Source organism: Salvelinus fontinalis, unplaced genomic scaffold (assembly GCF_029448725.1).
Source record: "Salvelinus fontinalis isolate EN_2023a unplaced genomic scaffold, ASM2944872v1 scaffold_0020, whole genome shotgun sequence".
Classification (NCBI taxonomy): domain Eukaryota; kingdom Metazoa; phylum Chordata; class Actinopteri; order Salmoniformes; family Salmonidae; genus Salvelinus; species Salvelinus fontinalis.
Window position 1 is genome coordinate 125,001 of NW_026600229.1, and position 24,628 is coordinate 149,628.

General features: G+C 50.6%; 1 pseudogene; it reads left to right on the forward strand.

The window, feature by feature from the left end:
- Nucleotides 1–24,161, forward strand: part of LOC129842163 (uncharacterized) — a 26,728-nt pseudogene extending 2,567 nt beyond the window's left edge.
- Nucleotides 24,162–24,628: the final 467 nt, after the last annotated feature.

Here is a 24,628-nt window from a genome sequence, read left to right on the forward strand (position 1 = left end):
GTCACCGGTAGAACAGTCACCAGTAGAACAGTCACCAGTAGAACAGTCACCAGTAGAACAGTCACCAGTAGAACACTCACCAGTAGAACAGTCACCAGTAGAACAGTCACCAGTAGAACAGTCACCAGTAGAACAGTCACCGGTAGAACAGTCACCGGTAGAACACTCACCAGTAGAACAGTCACCAGTAGAACAGTCACCAGTAGAACACTCACCAGTAGAACAGTCATTCTCCCATGACCACCTCGTTTCCCTGCTGAAACAACGATGGTGAGATGAGCAGTCATTCAGCCCAGATGGTCGACTTCACTTCTGTTGTTGTGGCAACACTTGTTTTGGTCCAGCTTCCTGAGCAGAAGTTTGGGGATATCCATATTTTTCTGTTTTGCTACGAGTTACAGTAGAGGTGTATTTCTCTGCCACGGCAACGTGGTCGTCCGTCGGTCCTATAAAGTCTGAATTATGTGGACTGAGTGCAGGAGGACAGAGCCTGACCACAGGCAGCCAGCCGCAGACCAAAATGACAGCCGTCATAAAAGGGCCTTCACGTCAGGAAATAAAACGTATGTCCACTACTGCCAATGTAGATTTTAACTCCATTACTGGGCTGTACTATGTACTAACACACTAACACACTACAGTACACAGTCCATTACTGGGCTGTACTATGTACTAACACACTACAGTACACAGGCCATTACTGGGCTGTACTATGTACTAACACACTACAGTACACAGGCCATTACTGGGCTGTACTGTGTACTAACACACTAACACACTACAGTACACAGGCCATTACTGGGCTGTACTGTGTACTAACACACTAACACACTACAGTACACAGTCCATTACTGGGCTGTACTGTGTACTAACACACTAACACACTACAGTACACAGGCCATTACTGGGCTGTACTATGTACTAACACACTAACACACTACAGTACACAGTCCATTACTGGGCTGTACTATCTACTACTATCTACTAACACACTACAGTACACAGGCCATTACTGGGCTGTACTATCTAGTAACACACTACAGTACACAGGCCATTACTGGGCTGTACTATCTACTAACACACTACAGTACACAGTCCATTACTGGGCTGTACTATCTACTAACACACTACAGTACACAGTCCATTACTGGGCTGTACTATCTACTAACACACTACAGTACACAGTCCATTACTGGGCTGTACTATCTACTAACACACTACAGTACACAGTCCATTAGTTCCTGTCAAGGCAGCAGCTACTCTTCCTGGGGTTTATTATGGATCCCCATTAGTTCCTGTCAAGGCAGCAGCTACTCTTCCTGGGGTTTATTATGGATCCCCATTAGTTCCTGCCAAGACAGCAGCACTCTTCCTGGGGTTTATTATGGATCCCCATTAGTTTCTGCCAAGGCAGCAGCTACTCTTCCTGGGGTTTATTATGGATCCCCATTAGTTCCTGCCAAGGCAGCAGCTACTCTTCCTGGGGTTTATTATGGATCCCCATTAGTTCCTGCCAAAGCAGCAGCTAGCTACTCTTCCTGGGGTCCAACAAAATTAAGGCAGTTTATATTATATTATATTTATACATTTTAAAAACATTACAATACATTCAGACAGATTTCACAACACACTGTGGGCCCTCAGGCGCCTACTCCACCACTACCACATATCTACAGTACTGAATCCATGTGTATGTTATCGATTGTGTGATTGTGTGTGTGTGTGTGTGTGTGTGTGTGTGTGTGTGTGTGTGTGTGTGTGTGTGTGTGTGTGTGTGTGTGTGTGTGTGTGTGTGTGTGTGTGTGTGTGTGTGTGTGTGTTTGTGTGTGTGTGTGTGTGTTTGTAAATGCATGTATCAGAACCAGGCCTGTCTGAGGCATGTCACAGTGAGGCCCTCAGAACCAGGCCTGTCACAGTGAGTCCCTCAGAACCAGGCCTGACTGAGGCATGTCACAGTGAGGCCCTCAGAACCAGGCCTGACTGAGGCATGTCACAGTGAGGTTCTCAGAACCAGGCCTGACTGAGGCATGTCACAGTGAGGCCCTCAGAACCAGGCCTGTCTGAGGCATGTCACAGTGAGGCCCTCAGAACCAGGCCTGTCTGAGGCCTGTCACAGTGAGGTTCTCAGAACCAGGCCTGTCTGAGGCATGTCACAGTGAGTCCCTCAGAACCAGGCCTGTCTGAGGCATGTCACAGTGAGTCCCTCAGAACCAGGCCTGACTGAGGCATGTCACAGTGAGGCCCTCAGAACCAGGCCTGTCTGAGGCATGTCACAGTGAGTCCCTCAGAACCAGGCCTGACTGAGGCATGTCACAGTGAGGCCCTCAGAACCAGGCCTGTCTGAGGCATGTCACAGTGAGGCCCTCAGAACCAGGCCTGTCTGAGGCATGTCACAGTGAGGCCCTCAGAACCAGGCCTGTCACAGTGAGTCCCTCAGAACCAGGCCTGACTGAGGCATGTCACAGTGAGGCCCTCAGAACCAGGCCTGTCTGAGGCATGTCACAGTGAGTCCCTCAGAACCAGGCCTGACTGAGGCATGTCACAGTGAGGCCCTCAGAACCAGGCCTGTCTGAGGCATGTCACAGTGAGTCCCTCAGAACCAGGCCTGTCTGAGGCATGTCACAGTGAGGCCCTCAGAACCAGGCCTGTCACAGTGAGTCCCTCAGAACCAGGCCTGACTGAGGCATGTCACAGTGAGGCCCTCAGAACCAGGCCTGTCTGAGGCATGTCACAGTGAGGCCTCTCAGAACCAGGCCTGACTGAGGCATGTCACAGTGAGGTTCTCAGAACCAGGCCTGACTGAGGCATGTCACAGTGAGGTTCTCAGAACCAGGCCTGACTGAGGCATGTCACAGTGAAGCCCTCAGAAGAGCACCAGACTCCTCTCTTCTCCTCTCAGCCCTGTCCCACTCAGTGTCTCTGTCTGTTGGTGTCTGTGTGAACGAGGGTCTTCTCTATCACAGAGTCCCATCCCACAGAGACAGCAGCAGGCCTGTCTTCTCCATCACAGAGCCCCATCCCACAGAGACAGCCCACGACAGCAGCAGGCCTGTCTTCTCCATCACAGAGCCCCATCCCACAGAGACAGCCCACTAGAGCAGCAGGCCTGTCTTCTCCATCACAGAGCCCCATCCCACAGAGACAGCCCACTAGAGCAGCAGGCCTGTCTTCTCCATCACAGAGCCCCATCCCAGAGAGACAGCCCCATGACAGCAGCAGGCCTGTCTTCTCCATCACAGAGCCCCATCCCACAGAGACAGCCCCACGACAGCAGCAGGCCTGTCCTCTCCATCACAGAGCCCCATCCCAAAGAGACAGCAGCAGGCCTGTCTTCTCCATCACAGAGCCCCATCCCACAGAGACAGCAGCAGGCCTGTCTTCTCCATCACAGAGCCCCATCCCACAGAGACAGCCCCATGACAGCAGCAGGCCTGTCTTCTCCATCACAGAGCCCCATCCCACAGAGACAGCCCCATGACAGCAGCAGGCCTGTCTTCTCCATCACAGAGCCCCATCCCACAGAGACAGCCCCATGACAGCAGCAGGCCTGTCTTCTCCATCACAGAGCCCCATGCCAAAGAGACAGCAGCAGGCCTGTCTTCTCCATCACAGAGCCCCATCCCACAGAGACAGCAGCAGGCCTGTCCTCTCCATCACAGAGCCCCATCCCACAGAGACAGCCCCAAGACAGCAGCAGGCCTGTCCTCTCCATCACAGAGCCCCATCCCACAGAGACAGCCCCAAGACAGCAGCAGGCCTGTCTTCTCCATCACAGAGCCCCATCCCACAGAGACAGCAGCAGGCCTGTCTTCTCCATCACAGAGCCCCATCCCACAGAGACAGCAGCAGGCCTGTCTTATCCATCACAGAGCCCCATCCCACAGAGACAGCAGCAGGCCTGTCTTCTCCATCACAGAGCCCCATCCCACTGAGACAGCCCACTAGAGCAGCAGGCCTGTCTTCTCCATCACAGAGCCCCATCCCACAGAGACAGCCCACGACAGCAGCAGGCCTGTCTTCTCCATCACATAGCCCCATCCCACAGAGACAGCCCCAAGACAGCAGCAGGCCTGTCTTCTCCATCACAGAGCCCCATCCCACAGAGACAGCCCCAAGACAGCAGCAGGCCTGTCCTCTCCATCACAGAGCCCCATCCCACAGAGACAGCCCCAAGACAGCAGCAGGCCTGTCTTCTCCATCACAGAGCCCCATCCCACAGAGACAGCAGCAGGCCTGTCTTCTCCATCACAGAGCCCCATCCCACAGAGACAGCCCCACGACAGCAGCAGGCCTGTCCTCTCCATCACAGAGCCCCATCCCTCAGAGACAGCAGCAGGCCTGTCTTCTCCATCACAGAGCCCCATCCCACAGAGACAGCAGCAGGCCTGTCTTCTCCATCACAGAGCCCCATCCCACAGAGACAGCAGCAGGCCTGTCTTCTCCATCACAGAGCCCCATCCCACAGAGACAGCCCCACGACAGCAGCAGGCCTGTCCTCTCCATCACAGAGCCCCATCCCTCAGAGACAGCAGCAGGCCTGTCTTCTCCATCACAGAGCCCCATCCCACAGAGACAGCAGCAGGCCTGTCTTCTCCATCACAGAGCCCCATCCCACAGAGACAGCAGCAGGCCTGTCTGCTCCATCACAGAGCCCCATCCCACAGAGACAGCCCCACGACAGCAGCAGGCCTGTCCTCTCCATCACAGAGTCCCATCCCACAGAGACAGCCCACGACAGCAGCAGGCCTGACTTCTCCATCACAGAGCCCCATCCCACAGAGACAGCCCCACGACAGCAGCAGGCCTGTCTTCTCCATCACAGAGCCCCATCCCACAGAGACAGCCCCACGACAGCAGCAGGCCTGTCTTATCCATCACAGAGCCCCATCCCACAGAGACAGCCCCACGACAGCAGCAGGCCTGTCTTATCCATCACAGAGCCCCATCCCACAGAGACAGCCCCACGACAGCAGCAGGCCTGTCCTCTCCATCACAGATCCCCATCCCACAGAGACAGCCCCACGACAGCAGCAGGCCTGTCCTCTCCATCACAGAGCCCCATCCCACAGAGACAGCCCCACGACAGCAGCAGGCCTGTCCTCTCCATCACAGAGCCCCATCCCACAGAGACAGCCCCATGACAGCAGCAGGCCTGTCTTCTCCATCACAGAGCCCCATCCCACAGAGACAGCCCCATGACAGCAGCAGGCCTGTCTTATCCATCACAGAGCCCCATCCCACAGAGACAGCCCCATGACAGCAGCAGGCCTGTCTTATCCATCACAGAGCCCCATCCCACAGAGACAGCCCCACGACAGCAGCAGGCCTGTCTTATCCATCACAGAGCCCCATCCCACAGAGACAGCAGCAGGCCTGTCCTCTCCATCACAGAGCCCCATCCCACAGAGACAGCAGCAGGCCTGTCCTCTCCATCACAGAGCCCCATCCCACAGAGACAGCAGCAGGCCTGTCCTCTCCATCACAGAGCCCCATCCCACAGAGACAGCCCCATGACAGCAGCAGGCCTGTCTTCTCCATCACAGAGCCCCATCCCACAGAGACAGCCCCACGACAGCAGCAGGCCTGTCTTATCCATCACAGAGCCCCATCCCACAGAGACAGCAGCAGGCCTGTCCTCTCCATCACAGAGCCCCATCCCACAGAGACAGCAGCAGGCCTGTCCTCTCCATCACAGAGCCCCATCCCACAGAGACAGCAGCAGGCCTGTCCTCTCCATCACAGAGCCCCATCCCACAGAGACAGCAGCAGGCCTGTCTTCTCCATCACAGAGCCCCATCCCACAGAGACAGCCCCACGACAGCAGCAGGCCTGTCCTCTCCATCACAGAGCCCCATCCCACAGAGACAGCCCCACGACAGCAGCAGGCCTGTCCTCTCCATCACAGATCCCCATCCCACAGAGACAGCAGCAGGCCTGTCCTCTCCATCACAGAGCCCCATCCCACAGAGACAGCCCCATGACAGCAGCAGGCCTGTCCTCTCCATCACAGAGCCCCATCCCACAGAGACAGCCCCATGACAGCAGCAGGCCTGTCCTCTCCATCACAGATCCCCATCCCACAGAGACAGCAGCAGGCCTGTCCTCTCCATCACAGAGCCCCATCCCACAGAGACAGCAGCAGGCCTGTCCTCTCCATCACAGAGCCCCATCCCACAGAGACAGCCCACGACAGCAGCAGGCCTGTCTTCTCCATCACAGAGCCCCATCCCACAGAGACAGCCCCACGACAGCAGCAGGCCTGTCTTCTCCATCACAGAGCCCCATCCCACAGGGCCAGCCCACGACAGCAGCAGGCCTGACTTCTCCATCACAGAGCCCCATCCCACAGAGACAGCCCCACGACAGCAGCAGGCCTGTCTTATCCATCACAGAGCCCCATCCCACAGAGACAGCAGCAGGCCTGTCCTCTCCATCACAGAGCCCCATCCCACAGAGACAGCAGCAGGCCTGTCTTCTCCATCACAGAGCCCCATCCCACAGAGACAGCAGCAGGCCTGTCCTCTCCATCACAGAGCCCCATCCCACAGAGACAGCCCCACGACAGCAGCAGGCCCAGAACAGCCATGTAATGACCTGTGATAATACCGATGGCGCCCACCATCCAGAACACAACACTCCCCTGGCCTTAGAGCGCAGAGGAAGCATAAATATTTTTTTATTACTGCTAAACCGTGCCCACTTGTAAACCTTAAAAATATAACAGAGACTTAAAACATTAAAAATATTCCCACAGGCTGCGGGGATAAATGGGGACTCCACCTTTAAAGGGTGAGAATGTTTTGTTATTAAATTCAGAGGTGATTTTCAGCCCCTGTGGGTAACACCCAGAATGCATTGTGTTGTGTTAATCAGCGCTACACTGAATGATGCCAGTCATTGGTACATGAATATACCTGGTTCTCTGAACACAACGCCCTTCCTGAACATCAAAGCAGCTGACCTGACATCAGATTCATATAGACAGAACTGACCTGCTCCCTGATAGAACTGACCTGCTCCCTGACAGAGATGACCTGCTCCCTGATAGAGATGACTTGCTCCCTGACAGAACTGACCTGCTCCCTGACAGAACTGACCTGCTCCCTGACAGAACTGACCTGCTCCCTGACAGAGATGACCTGCTCTCTGACAGAACTGACCTGCTCTCTGACATAGATGACCTGCTCCCTGACAGAGATGACCTGCTCCCTGACAGAACTGACCTGCTCCCTGACAGAGATGACCTGCTCCCTGACAGAACTGACCTGCTCTCTGACAGAGATGACCTGCTCCCTGACAGAGATGACCTGCTCCCTGACAGAGATGACCTGCTCTCTGACAGAACTGACCTGCTCTCTGACATAGATGACCTGCTCCCTGACAGAACTGACCTGCTCTCTGACAGAACTGACCTGCTCTCTGACATAGATGACCTGCTCCCTGACAGAGATGACCTGCTCCCTGACAGAACTGACCTGCTCCCTGACAGAGATGACCTGCTCCCTGACAGAACTGACCTGCTCCCTGACAGAACTGACCTGCTCTCTGACAGAACTGACCTGCTCTCTGACATAGATGACCTGCTCCCTGACAGAGATGACCTGCTCCCTGACAGAGATGACCTGCTCCCTGACAGAACTGACCTGCTCCCTGACAGAACTGACCTGCTCCCTGACAGAACTGACCTGCTCCCTGACAGATATGACCTGCTCCCTGACAGAGATGATCTTCTCCCTGACAGAACTGGCCTGCTCCCTGACAGAGATGACCTGCTCCCTGACAGAGATGACCTGCTCCCTGATGACATGCTCCCTGATGACCTGCTCCCTGACAGAACTGACCTGCTCCCTGTCAGAGAGGACCTGCTCCCTGACAGAACTGACCTGCTCCCTGACAGAGATGACCTGCTCCCTGACAGAGATGACCTGCTCCCTGACAGAGATGACCTGTTCCCTGACAGAGATGACCTGCTCCCTGAAGGAACTGACCTGCTCCCTGACAGAGATGACCTGCTCCCTGAAGGAACTGACCTGCTCCCTGACAGAACTGACCTGCTCCCTGACAGAACTGACCTGCTCCCTGACAGAGATGACCTGCTCCCTGACAGAGATGACCTTCTCCCTGAAGGAACTGACCTGCTCCCTGACAGAGATGACCTGCTCCCTGAAGGAACTGACCTGCTACCTGACAGAACTGACCTGCTCCCTGACAGAACTGACCTGCTCCGTGACAGAACTGACCTGCTCCCTGACAGAACTGACCTGCTCCCTGTCAGAGATGACCTGCTCCCTGAAGGAACTGACCTGCTCCCTGATAGAACTGACCTGCTCCCTGACAGAACTGACCTGCTCCCTGACAGAACTGACCTGCTCCGTGACAGAACTGACCTGCTCCGTGACAGAACTGACCTGCTCCCTGACAAAACTGACCTGCTCCCTGACAGAGATGACCTGCTCCCTGATGACCTGCTCCCTGACAGAACTGACCTGCTCCCTGACAGAGATGACCTGCTCCCTGACAGAGATGACCTGCTCCCTGACAGAACTGACCTGCTCCCTGATGACCTGCTCCCTGACAGAACTGACCTGCTCCCTGACAGCGATGACCTGCTCCCTGACAGAGATGACCTGCTCCCTGACAGAACTGACCTGCTCCCTGACAGAGATGACCTGCTCCCTGACAGATCTGACCTGCTCCCTGACAGAACTGACCTGCTCCCTGACATAGATGACCTGCTCCCTGACAGAACTGGCCTGCTCTCTGACAGAACTGACCTGCTCCCTGACAGAGATGACCTGCTCCCTGACAGAACTGACCTGCTCCCTGACAGAGATGACCTGCTCCCTGATGAACTGACCAGCTCCCTGACAGAGATGACCTGCTCCCTGACAGAGATGACCTGCTCCCTGACAGAGATGACCTGCTCCCTGACAGAGATGACCTGCTCCCTGACGGAGATGACCTGCTCCCTGACAGAACTGACCTGCTCCCTGACAGAGATGACCTGCTCCCTGATGACCTGCTCCCTGACAGAGATGACCTGCTCCCTGATGACCTGCTCCCTGACAGAACTGACCTGCTCCCTGACAGAACTGACCTGCTCCTTGACAGAGATGACCTGCTCCCTGACAGAGATGACCTGCTCCCTGACAGAGATGACCTGCTCCCTGACAGAGAGGACCTGCTTCCTGACAGAGATGACCTGCTCCCTGACAGAACTGACCTGCTCCCTGACAGAGATGACCTGCTCCCTGACAGAGATGACCTGCTCCCTGACAGAGAGGACCTGCTCCCTGACAGAACTGACCTGCTCCCTGACAGAGAGGACCTGCTCCCTGACAGAACTGACCTGCTCCCTGACAGAGATGACCTGCTCCCTGACAGAACTGACCTGCTCTCTGACAGAGATGACCTGCTCCCTGACAGAACTGACCTGCTCCCTGACAGAGATGACCTGCTCCCTGACAGAGATGACCTGCTCCCTGACAGAGATGACCTGCTCCCTGATCACCTGCTGCCTGACAGAGATGACCTGCTCCCTGACAGAGATGACCTGCTCCCTGACAGAGATGACCTGCTCCCTGACAGAACTGACCTGCTCCCTGACAGAACTGACCTGCTCCCTGACAGAACTGACCTGCTCCCTGACAGAGAGGACCTACTCCCTGACAGAGATGATCTGCTCCCTGACAGAGATGACCTGCTCCCTGACAGAACTGACCTGCTCCCTGACAGAGATGACCTGCTCCCTGACAGAGATGACCTGCTCCCTGACAGAACTGACCTGCTCCCTGACAGAACTGACCTGCTCCCTGACAGAGATGACCTGCTCCCTGATGAACTGACCTGCTCCCTGACAGAACTGACCTGCTCCCTGACAGAACTGACCTGCTCCCTGACAGAGATGACCTGCTCCCTGACAGAACTGACCTGCTCCCTGACAGAGATGACCTGCTCCCTGACAGAACTGGCCTGCTCCCTGACAGAACTGACCTGCTCCCTGACAGAACTGACTTGACAGAGCTGGTTCACTGTTAGTCCCAAATGGGACCAAATTCTCTGTACACCCTGTTCCCTATAAACCATATTCCCTATACACTATATTCCATATACACCCTATTCCATATACACCCTATTCCCTATACACCCTATTCCCTATACACCCTATTCCCTGTACACCCTATTCCCTATACACCCTATTCCCTGTACACCCTATTCCCTATACACCCTATTCCCTGTACACCCTATTCCCTGTACACCCTATTCCCTATACACCCTATTCCCTATACACCCTATTCCCTATACACCCTATTCCATATACACCCTATTCCCTATACACCCTATTCCCTATAACCCCTATTCCCTATACACCCTATTCCCTGTACACCCTATTCCCTATACACTCTAATCCCTATACATCCTATTCCCTCAATTCATCAGGTCATGAACTCTACAAGGTGTCTAAAGCGTTCCACAGGGATGCTGGTCCATGTTGACTCCAATGCTTCCCACAGTTGTGTCAAGTTGGCTGGATGTCCTTTGGGTGGTGGACCAGTCTTGATACACACAGGAAACTGTTGAGAGTGAAACCCAGCAGTGTTGAAGTTCTTGACACAAACCGGTGCGCCTGGCACCTACTACCATACCCTGTTCAAATTAACTTAAATATTTTGTCTTGTCCATTCACCCTCTAAATGGCACTCATACACAATCCATGTCGCAATTGTCTCAAGGCTTAAAAATCCTCCTTTAACCCGTCTCCCCCCTTCATCTACACTGATTGAAGTGGATTTAACAAGTGACATCAATAAGGGATCATATCTTTCACCTGGATTCACCTGGTCAGTCTGTCCTGGAAAGAGCAGGTGTTCCTAATGATTTGTCCACTCAGTGTATAGTGCACTAGTTCTCACCAGAGCTCTATATGTTCTGGTCAACAGTAGAGCCCTATGGGTCCTGGTCAACAGTAGAGCCCTGTGGGTCCTGGTCAACAGTAGAGCCCTGTGGGTCCTGGTCAACAGTAGAGCCCTGTGGGTCCTGGTCAACAGTAGAGCTCTATATGTCCTGGTCAACAGTAGAGCTCTATGGGTCCTGGTCAACAGTAGAGCCCTGTGGGTCCTGGTCAACAGTAGAGCTCTATGGGTCCTGGTCAACAGTAGAGCCCTATGGGTCCTGGTCAACAGTAGAGCCCTATGGGTCCTGGTCAACAGTAGAGCCCTGTGGGTCCTGGTCAACAGTAGAGCCCTATGGGTCCTGGTCAACAGTAGAGCCCTATGGGTCCTGGTCAACAGTAGAGCCCTATGGGCTTTAGTCAACAGTAGAGCCCTGTGGGTCCTGGTCAACAGTAGAGCCCTATAAGTCCTGGTCAACAGTAGAGCCCTATGGGTCCTGGTCAACAGTAGAGCACTATGTGTCCTGGTCAACAGTAGAGCATTATGGGTCCTGGTCAACAGTAGAGCCCTATGGGTCCTGGTCAACAGTAGAGCTCTATAGGTCCTGGTCAACAGTAGAGCTCTATGGGTCCTGGTCAACAGTAGAGCCCTGTGGGTCCTGGTCAACAGTAGAGCCCTATGGGTCCTGGTCAACAGTAGAGCCCTATGGGTCCTGGTCAACAGTAGAGCCCTGTGGGTCCTGGTCAACAGTAGAGCCCTATGGGTCCTGGTCAACAGTAGAGCCCTATAGGTCCTGGTCAACAGTAGAGCTCTATAGGTATTGGTCAACAGTAGAGCCCTATGGGTCCTGGTCAACAGTAGAGCCCTGTGGGTCCTGGTCAACAGTAGAGCTCTATATGTCCTGGTCAACAGTAGAGCTCTATGGGTCCTGGTCAACAGTAGAGCCCTGTGGGTCCTGGTCAACAGTAGAGCTCTATGGGTCCTGGTCAACAGTAGAGCCCTATGGGTCCTGGTCAACAGTAGAGCCCTATGGGTCCTGGTCAACAGTAGAGCCCTGTGGGTCCTGGTCAACAGTAGAGCCCTATGGGTCCTGGTCAACAGTAGAGCCCTATGGGTCCTGGTCAACAGTAGAGCCCTATGGGCTTTAGTCAACAGTAGAGCCCTGTGGGTCCTGGTCAACAGTAGAGCCCTATAAGTCCTGGTCAACAGTAGAGCCCTATGGGTCCTGGTCAACAGTAGAGCACTATGTGTCCTGGTCAACAGTAGAGCCCTGTGGGTCCTGGTCAACAGTAGAGCCCTATGGGTCCTGGTCAACAGTAGAGCCCTATGGGTCCTGGTCAACAGTAGAGCCCTATAGGTCCTGGTCAACAGTAGAGCTCTATAGGTATTGGTCAACAGTAGAGCCCTGTGGGTCCTGGTCAACAGTAGAGCCCTATGGGTCCTGGTCAACAGTAGAGCCCTATGGGTCCTGGTCAACAGTAGAGCCCTATGGGTCCTGGTCAACAGTAGAGCTCTATAGGTCCTGGTCAACAGTAGAGCTCTATGGGTCCTGGTCAACAGTAGAGCCCTGTGGGTCCTGGTCAACAGTAGAGCCCTATGGGTCCTGGTCAACAGTAGAGCTCTATGGGTCCTGGTCAACAGTAGAGCCCTGTGGGTCCTGGTCAACAGTAGAGCCCTATGGGTCCTGGTCAACAGTAGAGCCCTATAGGTCCTGGTCAACAGTAGAGCTCTATAGGTATTGGTCAACAGTAGAGCCCTATGGGTCCTGGTCAACAGTAAAGCCCTATGGGTCCTGGTCAACAGTAGAGCTCTATGGGTCCTGGTCAACAGTAGAGCCCTATGGGTCCTGGTCAACAGTAGAGCCCTATGGGTCCTGGTCAACAGTAGAGCCCTATAGGTCCTGGTCAACAGTAGAGCTCTATGGGTCCTGGTCAACAGTAGTGTACTTTCTCGGCAACATGGTTCCATTTGGGATACGACCTCATTGGGTGTTTCTCGTCTCTTTGATGACAGGAAAAACAACATCTGAAAACATCTGGTGCTCAGACAGAGGATAAATCACTGGGCGTACTGCCATCTGGCCTGGGGAGGAGCAGGGTGTGGGGGGGGGGGGGGGGGGGGGGGTGAATCCCACCTGGTTTGTTGAGACTGATATACTGTCGTGAGAAAAAGTCGACACACGTTCTCACGAAAAAAAAGAGAATTCCTCCCTGATGAACCTACCGATGTCAGTACATAGACCTACCACTCTGACTGATGTCAGTACATAGACCCACCACTCTGACTGATGTCAGTACATAGACCTACCACTCTGACTGATGTCAGTACATAGACCCACCACTCTGACTGATGTCAGTACATATACCTACCACTCTGACTGATGTCAGTACATAGACCCACCACTCTGACTGATGTCAGTACATAGACCTACCACTCTGACTGATGTCAGTACATAGACCCACCACTCTGACTGATGTCAGTACATAGACCCACCACTCTGACTGATGTCAGTACATAGACCTACCACTCTGACTGATGTCAGTACATAGACCTACCACTCTGACTGATGCCAGTACATAGACCTACCACTCTGACTGATGTCAGTACATAGACCTACCACTCTGACTGATGTCAGTACATATACCTACCACTCTGACTGATGTCAGTACATAGACCTACCACTCTGACTGATGCCAGTACATAGACCTACCACTCTGACTGATGTCAGTACATAGACCCACCACTCTGACTGATGTCAGTACATAGACCTACCACTCTGACTGATGTCAGTACATATACCTACCACTCTGACTGATGTCAGTACATAGACCTACCACTCTGACTGATGTCAGTACATAGACCTACCACTCTGACTGATGTCAGTACATAGACATACCACTCTGACTGATGTCAGTACATAGACCTACCACTCTGTCTGATGTGAGTACATAGACCTACCACTCTGACTGATGTCAGTACATAGACCTACCACTCTGACTGATGTCAGTACATATACCTACCACTCTGACTGATGTCAGTACATAGACCTACCACTCTGACTGATGTCAGTACATAGACCTACCACTGACTGATGTCAGTACATAGACCTACCACTCTGACTGATGTCAGTACATAGACCTACCACTCTGACTGATGTCAGTACATAGACCTACCACTCTGTCTGATGTGAGTACATAGACCTACCACTCTGACTGATGTCAGTACATAGACCTACCACTCTGACTGATGTCAGTACATAGACATACCACTCTGACTGATGTGAGTACATAGACCTACCACTCTGACTGATGTCAGTACATAGACCTACCACTCTGACTGATGTCAGTACATAGACATACCACTCTGACTGATGTCAGTACATAGACCTACCACTCTGTCTGATGTGAGTACATAGACCTACCACTCTGACTGATGTCAGTACATAGACCTACCACTCTGACTGATGTCAGTACATAGACCTACCACTCTGACTGATGTCAGTACATATACCTACCACTCTGACTGATGTCAGTACATAGACCTACCACTCTGACTGATGTCAGTACATAGACCTACCACTCTGACTGATGTCAGTACATAGACATACCACTCTGACTGATGTCAGTACATAGACCTACCACTCTGACTGATGTCAGTACATAGACCTACCACTCTGACTGATGCCAGTACATAGACCTACCACTCTGACTGATGCCAGTACATAGACCTACCACTCTGACTGATGTCAGTACATAGACCTACCACTCTGACTGATGTCAGTACATAGACCTACCACTCTGACTGATGTCAGTACATAGACCTACCACTCTGACTGATGTCAGTACATAGACCCACCACTCTGACTGATGCCAGTACATAGACCTACCACTCTGACTGATGCCAGTACATAGACCTACCACTCTGACTGATGTCAGTACATAGACCTACCACTCTGACTGATGTCAGTACATAGACCTACCACTCTGACTGATGTCAGTACATAGACCTACCACTCTGACTGATGTCAGTACATAGACCTACCACTCTGACTGATGTCAGTACATAGACCTACCACTCTGACTGATGTCAGTACATAGACCTACCACTCTGACTGATGTCAGTACATAGACCTACCACTCTGACTGATGTCAGTACATAGACCTACCACTCTGACTGATGTCAGTACATAGACCTACCACTCTGACTGATGTCAGTACATAGACCTACCACTCTGACTGATGTCAGTACATAGACCTACCACTCTGACTGATGTCAGTACATAGACCTACCACTCTGACTGATGTCAGTACATAGACCTACCACTCTGACTGATGTCAGTACATAGACCCACCACTCTGACTGATGTCAGTACATAGACCTACCACTCTGACTGATGTCAGTACATAGACCTACCACTCTGACTGATGTCAGTACATAGACCCACCACTCTGACTGATGTCAGTACATAGACCTACCACTCTGACTGATGTCAGTACATAGACCCACCACTCTGACTGATGTCAGTACATAGACCTACCACTCTGACTGATGTCAGTACATAGACCCACCACTCTGACTGATGTCAGTACATATACCTACCACTCTGACTGATGTCAGTACATAGACCCACCACTCTGACTGATGTCAGTACATAGACCTACCACTCTGACTGATGTCAGTACATAGACCCACCACTCTGACTGATGTCAGTACATAGACCCACCACTCTGACTGATGTCAGTACATAGACCTACCACTCTGACTGATGTCAGTACATAGACCTACCACTCTGACTGATGCCAGTACATAGACCTACCACTCTGACTGATGTCAGTACATAGACCTACCACTCTGACTGATGTCAGTACATATACCTACCACTCTGACTGATGTCAGTACATAGACCTACCACTCTGACTGATGCCAGTACATAGACCTACCACTCTGACTGATGTCAGTACATAGACCCACCACTCTGACTGATGTCAGTACATAGACCTACCACTCTGACTGATGTCAGTACATATACCTACCACTCTGACTGATGTCAGTACATAGACCTACCACTCTGACTGATGTCAGTACATAGACCTACCACTCTGACTGATGTCAGTACATAGACCTACCACTCTGACTGATGTCAGTACATAGACCTACCACTCTGTCTGATGTCAGTACATAGACCTACCACTCTGACTGATGTCAGTACATAGACCTACCACTCTGACTGATGTCAGTACATAGACCTACCACTCTGACTGATGTCAGTACATAGACCTACCACTCTGACTGATGTCAGTACATAGACCTACCACTGACTGATGTCAGTACATAGACCTACCACTCTGACTGATGTCAGTACATAGACCTACCACTCTGACTGATGTCAGTACATAGACCTACCACTCTGTCTGATGTGAGTACATAGACCTACCACTCTGACTGATGTCAGTACATAGACCTACCACTCTGACTGATGTCAGTACATAGACATACCACTCTGACTGATGTGAGTACATAGACCTACCACTCTGACTGATGTCAGTACATAGACCTACCACTCTGACTGATGTCAGTACATAGACATACCACTCTGACTGATGTCAGTACATAGACCTACCACTCTGTCTGATGTAAGTACATAGACCTACCACTCTGACTGATGTCAGTACATAGACCTACCACTCTGACTGATGTCAGTACATAGACCTACCACTCTGACTGATGTCAGTACATATACCTACCACTCTGACTGATGTCAGTACATAGACCTACCACTCTGACTGATGTCAGTACATAGACCTACCACTCTGACTGATGTCAGTACATATACCTACCACTCTGACTGATGTCAGTACATAGACCTACCACTCTGACTGATGTCAGTACATAGACCTACCACTCTGACTGATGCCAGTACATAGACCTACCACTCTGACTGATGCCAGTACATAGACCTACCACTCTGACTGATGTCAGTACATAGACCTACCACTCTGACTGATGTCAGTACATAGACCTACCACTCTGACTGATGTCAGTACATAGACCTACCACTCTGACTGATGTCAGTACATAGACCCACCACTCTGACTGATGCCAGTACATAGACCTACCACTCTGACTGATGCCAGTACATAGACCTACCACTCTGACTGATGTCAGTACATAGACCTACCACTCTGACTGATGTCAGTACATAGACCTACCACTCTGACTGATGTCAGTACATAGACCTACCACTCTGACTGATGTCAGTACATAGACCTACCACTCTGACTGATGTCAGTACATAGACCTACCACTCTGACTGATGTCAGTACATAGACCTACCACTCTGACTGATGTCAGTACATAGACCTACCACTCTGACTGATGTCAGTACATAGACCTACCACTCTGACTGATGTCAGTACATAGACCTACCACTCTGACTGATGTCAGTACATAGACCTACCACTCTGACTGATGTCAGTAAATAGACCTACCACTCTGTCTGATGTCAGTACATAGACCTACCACTCTGACTGATGTCAGTACATAGACCTACCACTCTGACTGATGTCAGTACATAGACCCACCACTCTGACTGATGTCAGTACATAGACCTACCACTCTGACTGATGTCAGTACATAGACCTACCACTCTGACTGATGTCAGTACATAGACCCACCACTCTGACTGATGTCAGGACATAGACCTACCACTCTGACTGATGTCAGTACATAGACCTACCACTCTGACTGATGTCAGTACATAGACCTACCACTCTGACTGATGTCAGTACATAGACCTACCACTCTGACTGATGTCAGTACATAGACCCACCACTCTGACTGATGTCAGTACATAGACCTACCACTCTGACTGATGTCAGTACATAGATCTACCACTCTGACTGATGTCAGTACATAGACCTACCACTCTGACTGATGTCAGTACATAGACCTACCACTCTGACTGATGTCAGTACATAGACCTACCACTCTGACTGATGTCAGTACATTAGACCTACCACTCTGACTGATGTCAGTACATAGACCTACCACTCTGACTGATGTCAGTACATAGACCTACCACTCTGACTGATGTCAGTACATAGACCTACCACTCTGACTGATGTCAGTACATAGACCTACCACTCTGACTGATGTCAGTACATAGATCTACCACTCTGACTGATGTCAGTACATAGACCTACCACTCTGACTGATGTCAGTACATAGACCTACCACTCTGACTGATGTCAGTACATAGACCTACCACTCTGACTGATGTCAGTACATAGACCTACCACTCTGACTGATGTCAGTACATAGACCTACCACTCTGACTGATGTCAGTACATAGACCTACCACTCTGACTGATGTCAGTATATAGACCTACCACTCTGACTGATGCCAGTACATAGACCTACCACTCTGACTGATGTCAGTACATAGACCTACCACTCTGACTGATGTCAGTACATAGACCTACCACTCTGACTGATGTCAGTACATAGACCTACCACTCTGACTGATGTCAGTACATAGACCTTCCACTCTGACTGATGTCAGTACATAGACCTACCACTCTGACTGATGTCAGTACATAGACCTACCACTCTGACTGATGTCAGTACATAGACCTACCACTCTGACTGATGTCAGTACATAGACCTACCACTCTGACTGATGTCAGTACATAGACCTACCACTCTGCCTGATGTCAGTACATAGACCTACCACTCTGTCTGATGTTAGTACATAGACCTACCACTCTGACTGATGTCAGTACATAGACCTACCACTCTGACTGATGTCAGTACATAGACCTACCACTCTGACTGATGTCAGTACATAGACATACCACTCTGACTGATGTCAGTACATAGACCTACCACTCTGACTGATGTCAGTACATAGACCTACCACTCTGACTGGTGTCAGTACATATACCTACCACTCTGACTGATGTCAGTACATAGACCTACCACTCTGACTGATGTCAGTACATAGACCTACCACTCTGACTGATGTCAGTACATAGACCTACCACTCTGACTGATGTCAGTACATAGACCTACCACTCTGACTGATGTCAGTACATAGACATACCACTCTGACTGATGTCAGTACATAGACTGACCATCCCAACCGTGAAGCACGGGGGTGGCAGAATCATGTTGTGGGGGTGCTTTGCTGCAGGAGGGACTGGTGCACTTCACAAAATAGATGGCATCATGAGGTAGGAAAATAATGTGGATATATTGAAGCAACATCTCAAGACATCAGTCAGGAAGTTAAAGCTTGGTCGCAAATGGACAATGACCACAAGCATACCTCCAAAGTTGTGGCAAAATGGCTTAAGGACAACAAAGTCAAGGTATTGGAGTGGCCATCACAAAGCCCTGACCTCAATCCTATAGAACATTTGTGGGCAGAACTGAATAAGTGTGTGCAAGCACGGAGGCCTACAAACCTGACTCGGTTACACCAACTCTGTCAGGAGTAATGGGCCAAAATTCACCCAACTTATTGTGGGGAAGCTTGAGGAAGGCTACCCGAAACGTTTGACCCAAGTTAAACCATTTAAAGACAATGCTACCAAATACTAATTGAGTGTATGTAAACTTCTAACCCACTGCGAATGTGATGAAAGAAAGAAAATCTGAAATAAATCATTCTCTCAACTATTATTCTGACATTTCACCTTCTTAAAATAAAGTGGTGATCCTCACTGACCTAAGACAGGGAATTTTTACACGGATTAAACGTCAGGAATTATGAAAAACTGAGTTTAAATGTATTTGGCTAAGGTGTATGTAAACCTCCGACTTCAACTGTATATATACTGTATCTGTGGTTGGGGTGTATATACTGTAACTGATTAGTAAAAAGACAAAGGCTGTTTTGGGTTGTATTGCAGAGATCTGGTATTTAGGAGAAGAGAATGAGGGAGAATAATGTCAACAAACATCCTAACATCAGGCCACACAGCGAGGGGACAGCTGTGTGTGGAGCAGGGCTGTGTAAAGGAGGGTTTGGTGGGTTGAAGTGTGTTGATGAGTTGATGGATCCAATGGATTTAGTAGGTGACGGGCCACTGACACACTCTTGATGATCTGAGGGTCTCTGAGAACAGAGACGAGGAGGAGAGAAGAGGAGAGACGGAGAGAGAGAGAGAGAGAGACGGAGAGAGAGACAGAGAGAGAGAGAGAGAGACGGAGAGAGAGAGAGACAGAGAGAGAGAGAGAGAGAGAGACGGAGAGAGAGAGAGAGAGACGGAGAGAGAGAGAGAGAGAGACGGAGAGAGAGAGAGAGAGACAGACAGAGAGAGACAGAGAGAGAGATGGGGAGAGAGGGAGAGAGAGAGAGACAGAGAGAGAGAGAAAAAGACAGAGAGAGAGAGAGACAGAGAGAGAGAGAGAGAGAGAGAGAGAGAGAGAGAGAGAGAGAGAGAGAGAGAGAGACGGGGAGAGAGAGAGAGAGAGAGAGAGAGAGAGAGAGAGAGAGAGAGAGAGAGAGAGAGACGGAGAGAGAGAGAGATGGGGAAAGAGAGAGAGAGAGAGATGGGGAGAGATAGAGAGAGAGAGAGAGAGAGACAGAGAGACGGAGAGAGAGAGATGGGGAGAGAGAGAGAGAGAGAGAGAGAGAGAGAGAGAGAGAGAGAGAGAGAGAGAGAGAGAGAGAGAGAGCGAGAGAGAGAGAGAGAGACGGAGAGACGGAGAGACGGAGAGAGAGATGGGGAGACAGAGAGAGGGAGAGGGAGAGAGGTTTGTTTCTTTAAGGAGGATTCTCCCCTAATTACATCTGCAACCCGTCTGTTTGGTCTACTAACAGGGTTACTGTACAGTGGTTGTGTGTGTGTGTGCATCTGCGTGTGCATGTGCGTGTGCGTGTGTGTGTGTCTCTGTGTGTGTGTTGTGAGGGCTGTATCGCTATGTTAATACCGTTATCCCGACTCAGTCCAATAGCGTTATCACAATCCAATATACCATCCGCCCGACTCAGCGACCTCTAAATCTGCAGGAAAACTCATTTGGCTTCTCTACTACAAGTTCTGCAGAAATCCACCCAGAACATGTCCAGCATCTCGAGGATCCGCTGGTTGTGACTGAGGACGAATCAAAAAGGTTTATGGCTCCATAAAGTTCAAGTAGAGGTTAGAGGTTCTAAGGATGTCTCTCTAATAGCCAGGATGTAACAGTGGGTTAGAGGTTCTAAGGAGGTCTCTCTAATAACCAGGATGTAACAGTGGGTTAGAGGTTCTAAGGAGGTCTCTCTAATGACCAGGATGTAACAGTGGGTTAGAGGTTCTAAGGATGTCTCTCTAATGACCAGGATGTAACAGTGGGTTAGAGGTTCTAAGGAGGTCTCTCTAATAGCCAGGATGTAACAGTGGGTTAGAGGTTCTAAGGAGGTCTCTCTAATAACCAGGATGTAGCAGTGGGTTAGAGGTTCTAAGGAGGTCTCTCTAATAACCAGGATGTAACAGTGGGTTAGAGGTTCTAAGGAGGTCTCTCTAATGACCAGGATGTAACAGTGGGTTAGAGGTTCTAAGGAGGTCTCTCTAATGACCAGGATGTAACAGTGGGTTAGAGGTTCTAAGGAGGTCTCTCTAATAACCAGGATGTAACAGTGGGTTAGAGGTTCTAAGGAGGTCTCTCTAATAACCAGGATGTAACAGTGGGTTAGAGGTTCTAAGGAGGTCTCTCTAATGACCAGGATGTAACAGTGGGTTAGAGGTTCTAAGGAGGTCTCTCTAATGACCAGGATGTAACAGTGGGTTAGAGGTTCTAAGGAGGTCTCTCTAATGACCAGGATGTAACAGTGGATTAGAGGTTCTAAGCAGGTCTCTCTAACGACCAGGATGTAACAGTGGGTTAGAGGTTCTAAGCAGGTCTCTCTAATAACCAGGATGTAACAGTGGGTTAGAGGTTCTAAGGAGGTCTCTCTAATAGCCAGGATGTAGCAGTGGGTTAGAGGTTCTAAGGAGGTCTCTCTAATAGCCAGGATGTAACAGTGGGTTAGAGGTTCTAAGGAGGTCTCTATAATGACCAGGATGTAGCAGTGGGTTAGAGGTTCTAAGGAGGTCTCTCTATTGACCAGGATGTAACAGTGGGTTAGAGGTTCTAAGGAGGTCTCTCTATTGACCAGGATGTAGCAGTGGGTTAGAGGTTCTAAGGAGGTCTCTCTAATGACCAGGATGTAACAGTGGGTTAGAGGTTCTAAGGAGGTCTCTCTAATGACCAGGATGTAACAGTGGGTTAGAGGTTCTAAGGAGGTCTCTCTAATAACCAGGATGTAACAGTGGGTTAGAGGTTCTAAGGAGGTCTCTCTAATGACCAGGATGTAACAGTGGGTTAGAGGTTCTAAGGAGGTCTCTCTAATGACCAGGATGTAACAGTGGGTTAGAGGTTCTAAGGAGGTCTCTCTAATAACCAGGATGTAACAGTGGGTTAGAGGTTCTAAGGAGGTCTCTCTAATAACCAGGATGTAACAGTGGGTTAGAGGTTCTAAGGAGGTCTCTCTAATGACCAGGATGTAACAGTGGGTTAGAGGTTCTAAGGAGGTCTCTCTAATGACCAGGATGTAACAGTGGGTTAGAGGTTCTAAGGAGGTCTCTCTAATGACCAGGATGTAACAGTGGATTAGAGGTTCTAAGGAGGTCTCTCTAACGACCAGGATGTAGCAGTGGGTTAGAGGTTCTAAGGAGGTCTCTCTAATAGCCAGGATGTAACAGTGGGTTAGAGGTTCTAAGGAGGTCTCTCTAATGACCAGGATGTAGCAGTGGGTTAGAGGTTCTAAGGATGTCTCTCTAATGACCAGGATGTAACAGTGGGTTAGAGGTTCTAAGGAGGTCTCTCTAATGACCAGGATGTAACAGTGGGTTAGAGGTTCTACGGAGGTCTCTCTAATGACCAGGATGTAGCAGTGGGTTAGAGGTTCTAAGGAGGTCTCTCTAACGACCAGGATGTAACAGTGGGTTAGAGGTTCTAAGGAGGTCTCTCTAATAGCCAGGATGTAGCAGTGGGTTAGAGGTTCTAAGCAGGTCTCTCTAATAACCAGGATGTAGCAGTGGGTTAGAGGTTCTAAGCAGGTCTCTCTAATAACCAGGATGTAACAGTGGGTTAGAGGTTCTAAGGAGGTCTCTCTAATGACCAGGATGTAACAGTGGGTTAGAGGTTCTAAGCAGGTCTCTCTAATAACCAGGATGTAACAGTGGGTTAGAGGTTCTAAGGAGGTCTCTCTAATAGCCAGGATGTAGCAGTGGGTTAGAGGTTCTAAGCAGGTCTCTCTAATAACCAGGATGTAACAGTGGGTTAGAGGTTCTAAGGAGGTCTCTATAATGACCAGGATGTAGCAGTGGGTTAGAGGTTCTAAGGAGGTCTCTCTATTGACCAGGATGTAGCAGTGGGTTAGAGGTTCTAAGGAGGTCTCTCTAATGACCAGGATGTAGCAGTGGGTTAGAGGTTCTAAGGAGGTCTCTATAATGACCAGGATGTAACAGTGGGTTAGAGGTTCTAAGGAGGTCTCTCTAATGACCAGGATGTAGCAGTGGGTTAGAGGTTCTAAGGAGGTCTCTCTAATAGCCAGGATGTAACAGTGGGTTAGAGGTTCTAAGGAGGTCTCTCTAATAGCCAGGATGTAACAGTGGGTTAGAGGTTCTAAGGAGGTCTCTCTAATGACCAGGATGTAACAGTGGGTTAGAGGTTCTAAGGAGGTCTCTCTAATGACCAGGATGTAGCAGTGGGTTAGAGGTTCTAAGGAGGTCTCTCTAATGACCAGGATGTAACAGTGGGTTAGAGGTTCGAAGGAGGTCTCTCTAATGACCAGGATGTAGCAGTGGGTTAGAGGTTCTAAGGAGGTCTCTCTAATAACCAGCGACCAGGAGTCAAGAGGCCTTTGGATCATTTCAGTAGAATTCTTCTTCTTCAGAGCCTGCTGGGTAATCTACAGTTGGACGTCACACACCACACGACACAGAACAGACTACAATAACAATATTTCAGAGCGAGACGTGTCGTTCTCTGCGACAGCGAGACGCGTCGTTCTCTGCGACAGCGAGACGGGTCGTTCTCTGCGACAGCGAGACGTGTCGTTCTCTGCGACAGCGAGACGTGTCGTTCTCTGCGACAGCGAGACGCGTCGTTCTCTGCGACAGCGAGACGGGTCGTTCTCTGCGACAGCGAGACGCGTCGTTCTCTGCGACAGCGAGACGGGTCGTTCTCTGCGACAGCGAGACGTGTCGTTCTCTGCGACAGCGAGACAGGCGTCTGTAGGATCCACAGAGAGAGAGAGACAACAGCAGGAGAACACCCACGATTAAACAATGCACGTACGGCAGACAAAGCCGTCTCGTACCTCGCTGCCAAGGACCATCTGTCTGTCAGGGTCTTTCATCTGTTGCCAAATGACTCTTAAATCAAATCATGGTGATTATGATACAGCTCCACAGCCAAACGTTGCTCATAGTTTAGACTGAGAGTAAGTGTTTTGAATTACAGCGCATGGAAATGGGTGTTGTGTACAGTCTCTGTGTGGTCTGTCTGCTAGCCTTGGATAGTCTGACTACTCTGGTTGTGAGAGGAGGGGATATCACCTGGGATGGATGGTCTGACTACTCTGGTTGTGAGAGGAGATGAAGGGATATCACCTGGGATGGATGGTCTGACTGCTCTGGTTGTGGGAGGAGATGAAGGGATATCACCTGGGATGGATGGTCTGACTACTCTGGTTGTGAGAGGAG